The 14,744-nt window shown below is 33.5% G+C and overlaps 1 long non-coding RNA gene across 1 annotated transcript in view; it reads left to right on the forward strand.

Annotated features, from left to right (window-relative positions):
- LOC136026671 (uncharacterized) overlaps window positions 1–14,140 on the forward strand; it is a 108,499-nt gene extending 94,359 nt beyond the window's left edge. The window contains exon 8 of the long non-coding RNA XR_010617386.1: window positions 13,799–14,140. This is a non-coding gene — a long non-coding RNA (uncharacterized LOC136026671). The remainder of the gene's footprint in view (window positions 1–13,798) is intronic.
- The last annotated feature ends 604 nt before the right edge of the window (window positions 14,141–14,744 follow it).

Consider the following 14,744-nt stretch of genomic DNA (forward strand, 5'->3'; position numbering starts at 1 on the left):
CACTCGTACGGGATTCTGATTATTGGATAATTTTCTGGGCTTGGTTTGTTTTGATGGGCGTTTTCGGGCTGAAAAACCTCTTCCTAGCTAATTTATCTACTATGGGCTGCCTCCCCGTAGTAGCATAATATTTGTAGGCTTGAATATATAATGAGTCGGAGGTAATAGGCTTGGGACTGTCTGTGCAGGATTTCGACTCTTGTTGATAGAAGAGCATCGCCAAGTGCTGAAAACCATGTTGTGACCAAGATGGGCCCAGGATTGCACAAAGCCTCCAACTTACTGGAGGTCCCAGGGACTTCTTGCTGTCCGGTTCTAAGCCGGCTTAAGCGCTTCGGTGTAGACTTGAGAAGATATGTTGGTCCCCATCCTGCACTGGTATCCGGGATCGACGTTAAAAAATGACTATCGCATCGACATTTTGACTGACGAATTCAGACGGTTTGAACTGGATTTATTAGGAGTTTCAGAAACTCATATCCCAGGGGTAGGAAGCATGAAATTAGGTGACATAGAATTTGTTTACTCAGGAAGGAAGGATGGGGTACATAGACAGGGAGTAGGGCTCATGATGAATAAGGAAGCTGCTAAGTCTTGTTTAGGCTGGGAAGGTATTAATAATAGAATACTAATTGCTCATTTTATGACTAAAAAGTTTAGGGTATCAGTTATAGTAGTATATGCCCCCATTGAACCAACTGATGGAGATACTAGTGACTCAGATGAATTTTACTTACAGTTACAGGAGCAAATAGACAGGGTACCAGGTAGAAATATGGTGTTTTTGCTAGGAGATTTTAATGCCCAGGTTGGTAGAAATAGGGATAGATGGTATCCTAGCCTAGGTAATTTTGGTGTAGGAAAAGAAAACAGTAATGGCTATAGGCTTTTGCAATTTTGTAGGTATAACAACCTAGTTATAACCAATACGGTGTTTGGTCACAAAATGGCCCATAAGTTGACATGGTATTCACGTGATGGTAAGACAGCAAACCTTATTGATTATGTTATTGTAAACAGAAGACTAGCAGGATCAATACAAGATACTAGGGTGTATAGGAGTGCCGTTATTGATGTTAAAAGTAAAGATCACCATCTAGTAGTGTCTAAGGTTAATTTAAAGCTGAAATTTCGGAAGAGTAACTCCCTCCCGGGAAGTTATGATGCTGGTAGACTTCAGGATGAAAATTTGAGAAAAAAATTCCAGGAACAGTTGAGTACTAAACTTGAGGGTTTAAAATTTGACAATGTGGAAGATGGATGGAATAATTTCAGAAAAACAATTTGTGAAGTTGCTGATGGTGTCCTAGGGAAGAGTGCTAAGACAGCAACTAGGAATATTAGTGAAAAAGCTTTAGGTTTAATAGAGAGTAGAAGGGGTTTGTATAAGAATTATCTGAGCGATAGATCGTATGAAAACAAAAGGAATGTAAAGAAAGTGGAGAAAGCATTAAAATATGAACTAAGGAGATGTGAAATGGAGGCGATGGATAAAATTGCTGAGGATCTGGAAGATGCGGATAGACGGCATAATAGTAAAATATTATACTGGCATGTTAATAAATTGAAAGGGAGTAGCCGATCCGGACTAGTCCCAGTTAAAGATAGAAATGGGGTCACAATTAGTGATAAGGAAAAAGTTAAAGAAAGATGGGTGGAACATTTTGAGAATGTGCTAAACCGAGATACAGTTGCAGGAAAAGATATAGATGAAAATGAAAAAGTTTGTGATACCTTGGATGTGAAGGAAGATTTGTTTAGTGAGGAAGAATTAGCGACAGTACTAGAAGGACTAAAAAATAATAAGGCCCCAGGTGCTGATAGTATGATTAATGAGTTCCTTAAATATGGTGGCTCTGAGGTTAGGAATAAGCTACTGAAGATTATGAACATGATTTTTGAAAAAGGGGAAGTACCCAATGATTTTAGGAAAACCTTAATTAAACCACTGTATAAGAAAGGTGACAAGAGTGAATGTCGGAATTATCGAGGCATTAGTCTGGTCTCTGTAGGTAGCAAATTACTGAGTAATATGATACTTTTTAGACTGAGACATGCTGTAGACAAAGTTTTAAGGGAAGAACAATGCGGTTTTAGAAAAGGTAGAGGATGTGTCGACCATGTTTTCACTCTTAGGTTAATAATTGAGAAGTCCCTTCGTTGTCAAACACCTTTGGTCCTTAGTTTTATCGATTATGAGCAAGCTTTCGATTCTGTTGATAGAACAGCGTTAACAAAGGTCTTATCGTTATATGGTATACCAGAAAAATACATTAAAGTGATTTGCGCTATGTACGAGAATAATACTGCTGCGGTTAAGGTAGGAAATGAGGTTAGCAACTGGTTTTGTATTAAATCAGGAGTTAAGCAGGGTTGTGTTCTATCCCCCTTTATATGGATCATTTTGATGGACTTCGTCTTAAGGAGCACAGGAAAGGCAATTGGAGACCATGGAATCAAATGGGGAGGAAGAACGCTCCTGGACTTAGATTATGCTGATGATTTAAGCATATTAGATGAAAGTGTGAGAAAAATGAATGAATTTTTAGAGGTTTTACGAGTTCAGGGTGCTAAAATAGGCTTGAAAATTAATGTTAAGAAGACTAAGTCACTAAGGTTAGGAATAAGTGAAGATGAACAGGTGACCTTAGGTAACGAAAAGATTGATCAGGTTGGGAGCTTCAGTTACCTTGGTAGTATTATTAGTAAAGATGGTGGGAGCAGTGAAGATGTTAAAAGTAGAATAGCTAAAGCTCAGGGTGTTTTTTCACAGTTAAAAAAAGTTTGGAAGAATAGAAAGATAAGCCTACAAACCAAGATTAGAATATTGGAAGCTACAGTGATGACAGTGGTCAAATATGGCTCTGAAGCATGGACACTCCGAAAAGCAGATGAAAATTTACTAGATGTTTTCCAGAGAAATTGCCTACGGATTGTTCTGGGTACCCGGCTGACAAACCGTATTTCAAACAGTAGGTTGAACGAAAAGTGTGGTTCAATCTCGCTTTCTGGGGCTATAATGAAAGAAAGGTTGAGATGGCTAGGCCACGTTCTACGGATGAAGGATGACAGATTACCAAAGATTGTCCTTTTTGGCCAACCGTCTGGGGCTACACGGAAAGCAGGTCGTCCTTGTCTGGGTTGGGAGGATGTCATAAATAAGGATTTAAAGGAAATGGGAACTTCCTGGGAGGGTGTAAAGAGGGAGGCTTTAAATAGATTAGGTTGGAGGAGGAGCGTGCGTAGCTGTGTTGGCCTCAGGCGGCTTGGTGCTGCAGTGAGTTATTAGTAGTAGTAGTAGTAGTAGTTGTTGCAATAACTCTATTGAGTGAATTGTTCTGGTGGCTTCTTAGCCTATGGTATTTTCGATTTGTTTCAAAAATATTGGTCCCTGTCCTTTCAATATTAGGAGTAGCATTTTTTGAACACTTTCAAGTCAATTTTTGTCATCTCAAAAAATTGAGCGAATTTGGTATTGAATTGATCAACATCCGTATCTCCTTCATATTCTGGTAATGATTTTGTAATTTCTACTGAAGTTGCAATTAATTTTTACTTCTTTTTGTAAATTTTATTTTAATTTTTAAACATTTGAATTATTTTGGATAGGGTAGGCGTATATAAAGAAAAACAAATAAAAATTACACGGCACGAAAAGCCAAAAAAAAGAAGTAAATAATCGTAATTTTCTACGTCAGTAGGCGCCTAGTTGACAGTTCCTCTAATTGTCTTTCTTTAGAAGGAAGTGCCAGCTGTTTCAGCGGGGGAAGTGGAGGGTATTTATTTGCAATGTCACTAGGGGGTTTAATTCTATGAATGTTGCTGTTAGTTTTCCTTGAGTCTTGGGAGCTTAACGTATGTATAAAATAAGGGATATTCTGATCAAGATTATTTCATGGGAGCCAAATAGTTGAGGAATTATAATGGAAAGACTTTGTTGATGATCCTCAATGAAATGGGAGACAGAATCATCTCAGCGATGTGGGTTTCCTAGGTTGTGTAGATCCCCTTGAGAGCCTGATTCTTCTGTAGTTGTCTTCGTCAATGATTGTTGCATTTCATTTTAGTAGCGATTAATTTTATTTTTACACCAAATGTTACCCAACAAATTGTTATTTGGTTGTTATTTTGTTTAATCCAAAGGTTTAATCCACTTTTTTCAGTGTTTTGTCTATGCTTAAATTGAACGTACTATTGGAGTGGATTGGTGTTTTACGACGCTAAACGGATTTAAAAATATACTTTTGTTCCCTGGTATGTGAAAATTTTAAGTGTCGTAATGAATCTTTACTGATAATTCCTCGTAGATTTGTTATGTTTGATACATCTGAAGAACTAATACATGTTGAACCTGGCAACTTTGTGGGTTTATAAGAACGTTTTTGTCCCCGTTCTTGTGAAATTACGTTTTTATTCATCGCCTATGTTTTTTAATCTTACTATTTGATTTTACGCACAGTTTCATATTATATTTATTCATACTTTTCAGGTTTTCTGATTACTCTGCCTGATTTAGTGTTTTTTTTCTTGTTTTGCTTGAGGATCTCTTTCTTTGGTTTTGCCAGCGATATTTGGTCAAATTTCTTTTACTGTTTCTTTAGGAATTTTTGACCTTTAATTACGCTTATTTCGCGTGTACTGTCGCGGATTGCGGCTTCTATCTTTCTAAGTCCTTAAGTTCTTCTCGGTCTGATTCACTGTCAGTTTTTAAAGAACTGATGATTGATGATTTAGTATTTAGGTCTTTGGAAGAAGAAATTTGAGATTTTGGTGTTGACGCTCCTTGTCCTGTGAAAATTTTCTCTCCTCTGGAAGTAGAAGCCCTGTTTGATTTTCTTCCTATTGCGATTGTTGAGATTGTTGTTACTTATTACTTGTTGGAATAAAGTTTCAAATGGTTTAGGATCTAGTTTCATAAATATTTTCCACGCGTTTTTACTGGTTAGAAGTGAATTTTCATGTTTGAAAATTATTCCATGTTTTATTATGTCTTGTGTGTTGGAATGGGTACATCGGGTCATCAATATTGTTATCAACTTCATTTTTCCTAGAAAAGTTATTTCAGTGATTAGTATAAATAAGATTTTTTTATGGGGGAGGGTTTAAACTGTGTTTGAGCTATACCACCTTAATATTTTTTTTGTTTCTCCACCACTTCCACCAAGATTAGGTGTTAATAGCATTAGTATATAATACAAACTGGTATAAAGTAAATTAATATTCTATTCTCCAAAGAATTATGTTACTTTTTCTAATTAGAAATTAAAGTATAAGTTTTTCTACAGATTTCTTATTAGTTTTGTAATATTGAAGATAGGTCCTTTTTCATTAACTTTTTTAAATTATGATTTTAAAGAATCACAAGTTCTAAAGTTCATTTCTAATATTTGGTCGCTGTTTTCGATGTTAATATACAGCAGGTAATCTACTAGACATTTTGGTATTTGGAAACTTTCTAATGTATTGTTTATGTTCATTATTTGCATGATCGTCCGTATTTTTTCCCTACATAGTCCTTTGAAACTCGATTGATTAGTTTTATTGCGAATTATATTATATTTTAATAACTTATAACCATATGAAGGATTGACACATTCTACAATAGTTTCAGATACGATGATGTCTGTTTCCGGACAAACCTCTGACCAAAAGTTTTGTTTACCCTTGCATAAGTTTACTGTTATTTTCTTTAGTGTATCGTAATCTTCCTTATGTAAAATGGGACATCCTTCAAAAAAGTCATTTTCTGAATTATTACTGATATATTTATCGTAAAGTGAAAGAATTAAGTTTGATTTTATTGACAATTTGAAGTCTTTTTCTGCTAGTATTAATATAAGATGTAGAGGCCAGATAATTGTGAAACCATCTACGTCACACATAATATATAGACTTTCGCTAATGAGGTCTGCTATCAGGGGGTAGTTCCTCTTGGTGACTTTATTAAGTATTGCTTCAAAAGTGATTGATGAAAGTTTTCTTATGTACTCAAAACCCTCCCTGATTACTTCTTGTGAAAATCGGCAATATAATATTATATTCATTATCTCTCTTATTACATTGCTTTTAATAATGATGGGCATTCTCAAAAATTTGTAATCTAGATTTATTACTGCTCTTCTGATCAAGCTGTTCCAAGTTATTTCATTAATTTCATAATTAAATTTGTAGAAATTGGGTAAACTATTGTAGTCTTCATAAGAACCCGGTTTTATGCGGTCTAGGAGGTTGTATTCTGGTTCATCGTTTTTAAGATTTGGGTTACTGACCGTTTTCCTTACATGCATTTTGTTAGTTTTCTTATTCAAAGCAGGATATAATCTAGGTTTACCTGTTATCGTGGGATTAGCTTGAGGATTAACTAGAAATATTATTTTATTAATTCTTTTAGGTTAAAAGGATTTAAGTTATTTTATTTATATATGCACTTCTTTTCTTATCCAAGTACGGTAAGAGAAGAAAAAATTGTTTTATGCGGCGTATTAAGAGTTTTTTATGCGTCGCATTATTTATTTTATACAATGAATTAAGTATTTTTTGTGCAACGCAAAATTTTTTTTATTATGTGGCGCAATATACGGAACAATATGGCGCACGGAACAGCACTTTGAGTGTTTTCCCAATCAGTGCACCGTAAACATTAAGCGAAATTATTCGTTATATATAGCGATGTCTTGAATTTGTTTATGAACAACTAGTTAACATTTTTGAGTGTTAACTAGATTACGTTGAAATTTAGGTTAGATAAATAAATAGGTAAACGTAATAGTTTCAATTTAATGAATATAAAAATGATTGCATTTTTTCCTTGAATATAAACAAAATTGGTTGGTAAGTTAATTTGTAACTTTTTTGTCTTGTATAATTTTCTATTATTATTTTGAAAAAGAAAAAAAGTTAAAATTATAGCGTTTTAGTTTTCATTAAGTTATTTGACATAATTATCTAGCTTGCGATGATTACATAAATAAACAGAAATTATTTGACAAAATAATCGGGCTTCAGAATTATATATATCTATCACTGAGATCTAGCACTGTGATTGGTTATTTCTTTAAATGCCTGGCGGAGATCCTGCATTGTATTTGGTTAATTCAAAAAATGGGTGGTAACTTTTCATGAGTCTGAAATCCGACATGCGGTTTTCAGGTATAATTTAACATTCTTTAAAAATCGCTTCAGGTTTTTTAGTTATAATGTTTTCTAATATTATTTTTACTTATATTTATAGCCCTTTTTTTTCAGCGAGCATATATCTGTCAAGTGTAATTATTCCTTCACACTCTTGTTATGCGAAAGGCATTTGTTGGGTGTTTTAATTGAAGTATATTTTTGGGTAGTAAGTCATTTTTCCATTGATAGAAGTTTCCTCAAGGGTTATTTATTATACAATGCATTACATTGTACGTTTTATGTTTCACAAGTCTCTTAGATCGAATGCCTATTCATGATTTTCACTTTCGAACGTCACGGCTAGCAATTTTGCCCTTCAGAGTTCTGTTGTTTTGCCAGGTATGCTTTTTTTCTTATTGTTCATACGTACGGATTTAAGCGTTCATATTTTAAGTTTTTAGGATGTATATTTATTACAGAATTGGCATTTTTTATGCTAAGACGAAGCTAAAACTTGGTAAGGCTAAAATTTTTGCGATTTTATTTTTTCTATGCTTCTCTCCCCCCCTTTTTTTTTGTTTTCTAAATTCACACCTTATTTGGCGATAAACTGTAGATTGAATTTAAATTTGTTTAATTAAATATATGTTTATATATTATTAAAAAAATAAGAATTTATTTATTTGTATAAGAGGAGTTTAATTCAAAAGATAATCTAAGGTTTTTAAGGCTCACTTTTATTATAATTAGGATAATCAGTTTTATTTATAGACATATTGGGTTTGCAAAATACATATTTTTATACTTGTAAGCAAAATTTTAATTGTATGAAAAGACACACATAGGTTAGTTACTATGCTATTAGTGACGTCAAGAGTTATTAAGCTTATAGCAATGATATATATATATATATATATATATATATACATATATATATATATATATATATATATATATATATATATATATATATATATATATATATATATATATGTATATATATATATGTTATAACTACTCCCCATCAATATAGATACCTGTTAATTGTATTATCTATTTTATTTTCTTGTTCCAAATTCTTCCAGATCCCTTTAGGTGGTTGTTTGGTCGAATTTAATTTCGGTTAATATTTCATAGTAATTTTCTTTGTTGTTTGGACCTTGCATTGAACAAAATTGGAGACTTGTTGCCAATTCGACTCCGAATTTCGTATTTTTAAAAAGAGATGTTAAGGAGGGGTGAAGTTTTTTCGCCATCCTTCTTAGCCTGGATACTTTTCTTATGTTTACTAATGTCAAGTGAGGCTTCCAGCATTCCTGGCTTGCGAATTGTATACCGCTTTCACTGACTTCTTCAGCGATTCTTTCTAAAACAGGTCTTAAGCGTGCTTTGAATTCTGTCTCATTATTTAATTTTGCATATAAAATTTGTTCAGAGAATTCTCCGACGCCTTGAAAGTCAAGTAGTATTTGATTTTCGCTAAATTCTTGCTGAAAAGCTGTCATGGCTCTTGTGAAAGCATTTTTCATTAGTTCAACTTCACTATTGTTTTTTAGGTGGATAACTTTTAATGTAATGTGGAAAGAATTGTGTTCAATTACAGCCTGTGATAGACTAGTATCGTTTTCAATCAAGTGGTTTTGTATCTGTGAGGCCTTTGCCTTTATTTGCGCGCTTTTTACTTGAATGGCGAAAAAATAAGTTGGTGGAAGGTTACTCATTTTCCTTGAATTTCCTTGACAGGTGTCACCCAATTTCAAAAAAAAATATTAAGTTACATTAACTTAATGATTTTTATGTTGACTTATATATTTTTTGACAAACTTTTTCATAGAGCTAGTGATGTGTCGATTTTTCTTTTTTTTTATTATGAAAGGTCTATATTTACCGTAAAAGAAATTATTTTAGTATTAACCTACTGTTAAAAGGAATAGTAGTTAGATTGGATTTGAACGGTCTAATTCACGGTCATTTGGAATACTTAATATTGGCCCTTGGCCTGAAGTCTGGTTTATTTCAGATTTTAATAGGTGTGGAGTCATAAATGTCAATCGATATTCTTGGCTGCTGTTTCCAAGAATATCTTCGATGTATAGTAAATACCGTTTAAGATTTTCGGGGAGTGCTAGATTAGCCAAAGTGTTGTGAATGTCTGTTTTTCTCATTACTAAACGTATGTTTTTTCTACACAGCTCCTTTAAACTTTGTTTATTTGGAGTAATTCGAACTCTTTTGAAAATCAGTTGTTTATGGAAACATAGCGGACTTATGCAGTTTATTATTTTTTCATATATTAAAATATCTTTCCCTTTTACTAATTTTGACCCATTGTTTTCATCGATTTTATAAAACTTATTTATTAAACGTTTTAATCCTTCGTATTGTAGGTGTGGAGTCATAAATGTCAATCGATATTCTTGGCTGCTGTTTCCAAGAATATCTTCGATGTATAGTAAATACCGTTTAAGATTTTCGGGGAGTGCTAGATTAGCCAAAGTGTTGTGAATGTCTGTTTTTCTCATTACTAAACGTATGTTTTTTCTACACAGCTCCTTTAAACTTGGTTTATTTGGAGTAATTCGAACTCTTTTGAAAATCAGTTGTTTATGGAAACATAGCGGACTTATGCAGTTTATTATTTTTTCATATATTAAAATATCTTTCCCTTTTACTAATTTTGACCCATTGTTTTCATCGATTTTATAAAACTTATTTATTAAACGTTTTAATCCTTCGTATTGTTCTAGATATAAGTAATGAATTGAGTTATTGATCCAGTAAGAATTGTGTATTTTGTGGTTCTCGTTGATTTTAAAGAAAAGATTTTCGTTAAATATCCTATAATCTACTTCCATTAGCATTGCTAAGAATTTTAAAGGCTAAGGCAACTCAAAATTTTCCTCTGCAAGTGGTGTTAATCAAAAATTTTCACATATTAGGGACGCAATCAACGGACACTTCTTAGGGGGGATTGAACAAAGAAGTACTGCAAAATTGTATAGAGAGAATCTTTGCTTGTATCCATAGTTTTTTCTCATTATCTCTGGCGAAAAGGTACCTATTAGCAATATGACCATTATTTCAATTATCAAATTGTCGCTAGGGATAATTGGAACGCGCAGCAAGGATCGAAGAATGTCGTAACGCAAATTTCTTAATGCATTTCTCATAGCCGATTCTAAGATTTTTTCGTTTGTCTCATGACTTATTTTTGAGAAATCTGGTAAGCTCTGGGTTTTATTTGGAAGCCAAAAGTCTCGTCTTGTGGGTATTTGGGTTTGGACGAATTCCAAAGGTCTTAGAACATTAGGATCTATATTGTATAAGGTTCTTTTATACGACATTTTCCCCGGTTAGTATAAGTGGATAGTTGAGTGGATTTTTACCTGATTTGGGTTCCTTCTGGTTACGGATCTAAAAATAATATTTTGTATTTAGGAACTAAAATTTTTTGTAAGATAACTCGTTTTTATATGCGTCTTTTTCTGATTGTTTAGATTTTTTACGTCTTAAGAAAATGTTATCCCCCTTTAAGGCATATTCTTGTGCGCTCGGATCATATAAAAATTTTGCGTAATACCGGATTTCCTCTAATGAATGATGTACCCCTTCATATTTAATACAATTTTTATTTTCTTCGATTTTATAGCATATTTTCGGGTTTTTATATTTATCAGTTTAAAGGAGATCTGTTTGGGTCGGGCCTTTGCAAAACCAGTAGCGGATATTAAATTTTTGCTGTAATTTTCTTATTGTTAATTGTACACTTGTTAAGTTTTTACCTTTTTTGCTTTTGTTCGAGGTTTTTTTTACTTCCCCTCTTGCAGGTCGATATTTTGGGGTGTTTGCTAATTTTAGCCCATATTTATACGTTTGAGGTTTAAATTTCGTTAAATCATAATTTAGTTTCCAGGCTTCTGCGAATACTTCTTTACAATTTTCGTCTTGAACTAACATTGCGGCCAAATAAATTGCATTTTCCTTAGCATGAATAATTGAAATAAATTCTTTGTCTATAATTGCTTTGCCCAGAATTACGGAGAAAATTAGATAATTAATTAATAGAGGTGGAATTAGTAACTAAGAAATTAGAATAGTTTAAAAAAGTATTTAAGCGCGACCTTAATACCGCGGGGAGGATTGGATGGGGTCCTTAGGAAAGTTTTCTATTGAATAATAAGTTGTTCTTACTTTGTCCGGTAAATTATCCGACAATAATTTCAAAAGGTCTTTTATTCGAGTAGAATTACAAGTCTTACTTACAATCTTAATTAAAAAAAATAGTTTCGATGCCAAATGTAAATGCTTGTTAGGTGTCGCAAGTTATAGCTGTATTAATGACGTTTTTAGCTAAAAGTTAATTTGTTCGATGCCACTAAATTTATTGAATAGCAAGAAATGAACTAAGAATATGCCCAAAAGGAATAAGGGAGTGATACAAAGTTATTGTATAAGCAAATTGGAACAAGTTTGGTTCTTCGAGCACAGCTCACGAGGACGCTCGTTGTCACTTGATTATTTGAAATTTATTATTATTTTTTTTTTGTTTAAGGCTAATGATGAACTTTAATTGACTATTGTTCGACGATGATCTCGATAGGCCTTTATGTTTTACAATATTTTAATTTTACATTAGATAAAAGGACAGCGACTCCTGTAGGGCAAGTGTTAGTTATAGTGGTGTTAATAAGCTTTTACGTTTAGGAATTATTTTTGCGGTAGAACATGTTAACAAAACAGTTGCACTTTTTTTTATTATTCTTGTTAAAAAAGATGATTCGTGACTTACTTAAAATACTGATCGCTTTTTGACAAAGCAGGTCAATTTTTCAATTTTTGTCTTAGCAGACTTCCTAAAAAGTATTTTCTTTTAGGGTAGTTTATTACGGCGTGGTTTCCTAGCGGCACAGAATTAAATTAAATTAATTTTTTTTGAATTATCTTGATTTTTTCAATAAATAACTATTTTTATTTTACTCCAGGCCGATAGATTGCTTATTAAAAATCTAATTTATCTGGTCTTTTGACAACTCGGCCTGATCTTGTTGCTACCTTTTCTTCTTTAGGCTCAGTTTTCTTCTTTGGCTTTGCTAGCGATATTAAATCAAATTTTTATACTGTTTCTTAAGGAATTTTTGACCTTTTAGTTGTGCCCTTTTAGCTTGGGCAGTAGCACTATGTGGTCTTGTTCCTTCTGAGTCCTTGAGCTTATCTGCGTCTGATTCACTGTCAGTATCTGAGGAACTGGTATTTGTAGATTTAGAATCTGGTTCTTTTGAAGAAGAAATTTGAGATTTAGGTGTTGACCTTGCTTGACCTTCATAAATTTCTTCTCCTCGCGAAGTAGAGGGATACTAATTGACTCGTCTTGTTGATTTCTTGGCTCGGGAGAATTGAAGGATTCTTGGGAGCTTTGGGAGGATTCAAACGTTTTCTTGGGGTGCCTCCATTGTTTGAAAGCCATATCCTCAGGAGGATGGGGAATTGATTGCATCATGGTTTCCTTCCAAAAAACCCAGTCCTTTGGTTTTGCTTTTGATACTTTTATGTTGTGATACTGTTGTTCACCCGTGGCCGGACTAGCATTAAATGTACTTTGTCTAGTCTTAATCTGATAATTAATAAGATCCATTGCTACTCGTAATCTCTGTCTTTGGGGCTGGTTGACTCTTTCTGACTCTATGTCCCCAGGAGTCTGTATAGCCTTATTTAATTCATCGTGTAACGACAATGGTCGGTCTATTGGTGTAATAGGGTGTGCCAAATTGTCGGGGAAGCGTTTTGGATGATTAGGGGTTGATATTCTATCTGGGAAAAATTGTGTTTGTGGAGAAATCGTATCGTCCAATGCTTCTGACTCCTCACTTGAAGATGAGTCGGTTTTCCTCCGTCTCCGCATGACGGGGGTACTTTTTCTGGGGGGTAACCATATTTGTCATCGTTAGAAATTCCTTAAATTTCTCCTCGTCACTACTATTTTCAAAATATCCTTGTTGAAAAGGTTTAAGCTCAGATAGTCTAGAGCGAGGTGGATCATTTTCGTCCTCCGAGGTATTCGATGTTGAAGGTTGAGGGGTCCATGTTTCTGTGAATTTTGCCCTTTTTATACGACTGACATGCGTTCTATAGATTTTTCCCGTTTTTGGTTTTAATAGTTTAAATGTAACGTTATTATCATATTTTTTATTATTCTGTAGGGTCCGGTGTATCGGTCAGAGAGCTTTTTGCCGTCCGATTTGTTTTCATTTTTTAAGTAAACGCAATCTCCTACTTGAAAATCGAGTTCATCTTTGACATTCTGGATATTTTTGGCTGGATATTTTACGGAATCATTAGAGTATTATTGTCTTGACTTCATAATCTCATCTTACGGGATTCGAAAATCTTGTCCGAATAGTATATAAAATGAGCTATCACGTACAACTTGGGAGAAAAATGTATTAATCGCATTTGTTAAATAGAGGATGGTTTCATGTCAATCTCTTCTATTTTCTTTTGTTTAAATTCCTAAAATATTAGAAAATTGTTTACTTCTGTTTTCAATTTTACCAGTTACATGTTTCACAGCTATTCGCGTAATCCTTCAATTTTGTTAATGCTGAAGTAAAGAAAAATTACTGCTTAGTTAATGGAAGGTTTTATTTATTCCCAAATGTATTTAGTCCTAATTTATTTATTCTTTCAGGAGGATGTCCACATCCTTACAAGAGACCGGTCCAAATGGAGGCACCATGTAGCATCACTCTCGACGCCGGAATCATTTCGGCAGGAGCATGAAGTCAAGTTAAGTCAAGTCATAATTCTGTACAATATTTTTTCATCTAAGTCATAATAAAAATTGTCAATTTCTTTTTTGAAAGTTATCGGGGCATTAGGTAGTTCTTCGTCTTATAGGAAATAATATATTAGGACAGCACAGATTCCTTTTTTTTTACATATTTTTATGTTATTTAATGAAAGTAGACTGTCTTTGCATTCTTCCTTCATAGGATTGTCGGTTTTATTTTTTATTTCTTTTTTGAGTAGTATTTTGGCTTTATTGCGTTAACTTTCTCGGATTCATTGTTCAAAGGGATTGCGTGTTTTCCTTTAAGATATTCGAATTTATAATCTAAATCTTGAATTTTTAGGATCCATCGTGCAAGTATCCCCGTCGGCTTTTTGAAAGTCTGTTGATATTGAAGGCTTTTATGATCTAAACTTAGTTTAAATTAGGTTCCCAATAGATACAGTCGAAATTTGTCTAGTTGGTGTATAATTGACAATAATTCAAGCCGGGTAGCTGAGTAATTGCTTTCTCCAAGGTTTAGGGTCTGAGAAGCGTACGTTATACTGTTTTTCGTTTCTTCCATTTGTTGATTTTCCCGCACAAGATCTAAAACTTGCTTCTTCAAAATAAATTTCTCAGCTTTTTCCCCTTATTTTTTGCAGCCTTTCGATTTTGAATCAATTTTTTCGTGTCTCCTTTGTCTCTTTTACTTTTTCTTGTCTTCCTTGTCCATTTTACTCTTGTTCTTTTTCGTCTTCTGTGCCAAATCTTCCTGTTTTGTCCGTTTGCCATCTCCTGCATTCTTTTCAACTATTGCTGTTCTACTGTCTTGTATCTTGTAGCTGTATCTTGGATATTCATT

Source organism: Artemia franciscana, chromosome 4 (genome assembly GCF_032884065.1).
Source record: "Artemia franciscana chromosome 4, ASM3288406v1, whole genome shotgun sequence".
Taxonomy (NCBI): domain Eukaryota; kingdom Metazoa; phylum Arthropoda; class Branchiopoda; order Anostraca; family Artemiidae; genus Artemia; species Artemia franciscana.